A 4,584-nucleotide genomic window follows, 5' to 3' on the forward strand; every position below is an offset into this window, starting at 1 on the left:
TCCGGGCCTGGAGAGGCTTGGCTTGTGTCTGCTCTGAGGTCCTCTTTGGTGTACACTTTCCTCTGCATCAGCACCACCAGTTTGCTGGCCTCCCTTTCTGGCTCATCCATGCACAAGTTTCACTTCTTGGAGAAGCTCCATCTCCAGGCAGGTGAGACCTCAGACATCTTCCTCTCTCCTTGGGTCTGAATTCTCTTCCCTGAAGGCTCATTCCTGGTCCAAGTCTCCTCCTTGGACAATGGTCCCCTTCAACTTTCACGTGGCAGGTGCTTCCTAAATTCTTCAAATGAATCCAAAAGAAATGGCTTTCAACTAACTCTGTATGCAGCACATTAAAATCCAGATTAGGCAACAGTAACTCTTTCCTATTCATCACAAATAAATATGATGAGAGAGGCGCCATGTCTCCTCTTTTTTCAGGAACTTCAAGATCTGTATAAACATGCTTATTTTTGGACTCAGTGGGGAACTCAGTAATTACCTAACTTAGGTCTCACTTTTCAGATAGTAGCATGAGTCTAGCAGTCTAAAGTGAGGTCAGGGGTCACAGGATATTAGTTATTAGAATTCTGGGAGCAGAGCTGTAGTTTATCACTTTATCTTTTGTATTCTCAGAAGATAAACTATCTTAAATTGTTTTTACATATATACGCACATATGCTGTGTGTGTGTATGTGTGCGTGTGTGTGTGTATAATTTTTTTAACTCAGTTTTCTGAAACTAATCTCTACTAAACCAACTTTTGGTAGCATACATTAGAATCAACTCTTTTAAATAAAATGTTTTAGGTGCATTTACTTTTATGTGTATGGATGTTTTGCCTGCAGATGCCGGTGTACTATGTTTGTGCAGTGCCTGCACCAACCAAAAGAGGACATCGGCTTCCCTGGAACTGAAAATGGTTGTGAGCCACCATGAAGGTGCTGGGAATCGACCCCCCCCCCCCCGATCCTCTGGAAGAGCAACAAGTACTCTCAACCATTGCACAATCTCTGCAATCCCAGGTCTTGCTCTTAACAATTCATTCATTCTAAAGTATTTTAAAGCTTATATGCCAAAAATTCCACCCAAAATGGGGCTAAGGAGATGGCTCAATAAATAAAGTGTTTGCCACAAAACAATGGGGACCTGAGTTTAGACCCCCCACCCCCCAGTAACCACATAAAAACCCAGAAGCAGTGGTCTATGTCTGTACAACCCACTTTGGGAAAGCAGAGACAGGTAGATCTTGAAGATTATTGGCCGGCTGACCTAGCCCAATTGAAGAGCTCCAACCTCAGTGAAAAACACTTTGTCAAAAAATGAAGTAGAAATTAAGACATATGATATTTACCTCACATTCACACACACATACACACACACACACACACACACACACACACCTATGTGTATGCATACACACATGCATGTGTGTATATACCCACATGAACCATAACACAGAAAATTAAAAATTCCACAAAGTAATAGTAGAGAAAAAATATAACCAACCCTCTTAAAATCTGCCCTCTCGGGGCTAGAGAGATGGCTCAGTGGTTAAGAGCACTGACTCTTCTTCCAGAGGTCTTGAGTTCAATTCCCAGAAACTGTATGGTGGCTCACAACCATGAGATCTGACGCCCTCTTCTGGTGTGTCTGAAAACAGCTGCAAGGTACTTACATATAATAAATAAATAAATAAATAAATAGTTTCTTTAAAAAAATCTGCCCTCTCTTTTCCCCAGACTATCATGTCTTTAGGGACTCCACATGCTTCTGGGACCATGAACACACAGAATGATCCTACTTCTTTGCTTCTCCATTGTCCTCCAGAAACTGATTTTCATATAAACTCAATTTCATTATTATTAACAGTGCATGTAGTCAAAATACCCGGGCAAAGAGTCAGTATTTGACCTTCCCTGGTGTGTTACTTTATTGCTTGTTTCTTGTGATAAAAATACTCTGACAAAAGCAACTTGAGTGCAAAGACCATTGCAGAAACCCACAAACCAGTCAAAACGGCGAGTTGTGAAGCCCAGTCCCAACGGACACATCTGCAGTACAACTCCTGCATAAGGCTCAGGGATCATTTAGAAAGATGGGGCAGAAAGATTGTTAAGATCCAGAGGAACAGGGTGCCAGGAGAGGGTAGAGTGTGCCATGAGACTATAGAGTGTGCCATGAGATTGTAGAGTGTATTGGGTAGTTTTGTGTCAACTTGACACAGCTGGAGTTATCACAGAGAAAGGAACTTCAGTTGGGGAAATACCTCCATGAAATCCAGCTGTAAGGCATTTTCTCAATTAGTGATCAAGGGGGGAGGTTCCCTTGTGGGTGGGACCATCTCTGGGCTGGTGTTCTTGGTTCTATAAGAGAGCAGACTGAGCAAGCCAGTGGAAGCAAGCCAGTGGAAGCAAGCCAGCAAAGAACATCCCTCCATGGCTTCTGCATCAGCTCCTGCTTTCTGACCTGCTTGAGTTCCAGTCCTGCATCCTTTGGTGATCAACAGCAGTATGGAAATGTAAACNGAATAAACCCTTTCCTCCCCAACTTGCTTCTTGGTCACGATGTTTTGTCCAGGAATAGAAACCCTGACTAAGACATAGCGTTTGCCATGAGACTGTACAGTGTGCCATGAGATCATATCTGCTAGAATGTCAGAGATGCTGCAGCCATGAAGTCTCATCAACATGGCCGCCTAATCATGACCTGTACAAGAATGAGTAACAGATGTGGCAACATGAAGACAGAAATCCCAAGAGGCTTCATCCCTAGACAAAAACTATAGGCAGCCAAATAGTTGAGCATGCCAATTGCTTACCCAGTACCACACGGTCAGCCCGGAAAGCATATGCATGCAAGTAACATGATACTGACCGAGCTAATTGTATTTATGTATTTAGCAATGTGTATTAACAGTTAAAAAAGATACCATGATTTTCAAAGAGATCAAGAGCATGTTTTGGAGGGAAGAGAGGAAAGAGGGAAAATGTGGTTCTATTATCTCAAAAATGTTTTAATTATAATTTTAAAAAGCAATTTAAGAGAGACGGGGGTGTTTGGGGCTTATAGTTCCAGGAAACTGTTGAAGGCAAGATGTGCCAGCAGGCAGAGAAGATGGGATTCAGAATAAGGAAGGAATCTGGAATCTGGAAACAGGGGTGAAGAGGAAATGAGACCAGGCTATATACCCTTAAGATTTGCCCCTGCTGACCCATCTCCTCGAAAGGTTCCACAACCTTGCCAAACTGTGCCACTAGCACAGGGCAAATACATAAGACTATGAGGGAAGGATCTAGAGAGATGGCTCAGCAGTTAAGAGCACTGACTGCTCTTCCAAAGGTCCTAAGTTCAAATCCCATCAACCACGTGATGGCTCACAACCATCTGTAATAAGATCCGATGCCCTATTCTGGTGTGTCTGAAGACAGCTACAGTGCACTTACATATAACAATAAATAAATATTTGGGCTGGAGTGAGCAGGGGTCCTGACTTCAATTCCCAGCAACCACATGATGGCTCACAACCATCGTTACAGCTACAATATACTCAAATACATAAAATAAATCTTTTTTTAAAAATAAAAAAAGACTATGGGGAATATTTTACATTCCAACCACATGTAATAAACATACAAATACCCAGCGTTTCCAATCCAACATGGGGCATGTGTAGCCAACCTTGAACATGGCTGTGAATAGGTCTTTGTGATAGGAATGTTGTGGTAGACACAGTGTAGCAGTGGCAGTTCAGATGCAAACCAGCGAGACCCTGCCACCCCAGAGCCTGAGGAACAGGAAGAAAGAAAACCTTCTGCCACCCAGCAGGAGAAAAAACACCAAACTCCCTAGCAAAACTAAGTTATCCACTAGTGCTAAAGAATTCAGAAGGAGCTGGCTCAGGTCACCCTTGATCCTCCTCCTAACTGCAGTGCTGGGCCTAAAGGAGATAACATTTATGAATGGAGGTCACTATACTTGGTTGACCAGGTTCTGTATATGAAGGTGGTGGGGTTTTTTTTTTCCTGGATATCATATTTCCTTCAGATTATCCATTTAAACCACCAAAGGTTTCCTTCCGTACCAGAATCCATCACTGCAATACCAACAGTCTGTCATCTGCCCGGATATTCTGAATGACAACTGGAGTCCTGCTTTGACAATTTCAAAGCTTTCGCTCTCTATCTGTTCCCTTTTGACAGATCCCAACCCTGCGGATCCTCTGGTTGGAAGCACAGCCACTCAGTATTTGACCAACAGAGCTCAACACGACAGAATAGCCAGACAGTGGACCAAGAGATAGGCAACATAGTTCACATCATTTGTATGCAGTGTGAAGGAGCAGAAGGCCTCTTCACACTGTGCTGCAGATCTTTATAGCCTTTACAGTACGGACTTGTGTGTAGATGATATACTGACTCTACACTTGCCTTTATCCTCTGGAGACTGGGAGAGTCCCCCAAAAGGTAAAAGCTACCCAGAGTAGAACTTTGTAGCTGTAGATGAGTGATGTCTAAAATGCCTACTTGCAAGTCTTGCTTCTTTGGGATATCAAAACGTATTTTGTGATGCACTAAGGATACTGGTCCTGAAGTCTACCAAATA

At 42.9% G+C, this 4,584-nt stretch overlaps 1 pseudogene; it reads left to right on the plus strand.

The window, feature by feature from the left end:
• Nucleotides 1-3,667: 3,667 nt before the first annotated feature.
• On the plus strand, nucleotides 3,668-4,282 carry LOC110336725 (annotated as a pseudogene).
• The last annotated feature ends 302 nt before the right edge of the window (nucleotides 4,283-4,584 follow it).

This window comes from Mus pahari, chromosome 19 (assembly GCF_900095145.1).
Source record: "Mus pahari chromosome 19, PAHARI_EIJ_v1.1, whole genome shotgun sequence".
Taxonomy (NCBI): Eukaryota; Metazoa; Chordata; class Mammalia; order Rodentia; family Muridae; genus Mus; species Mus pahari.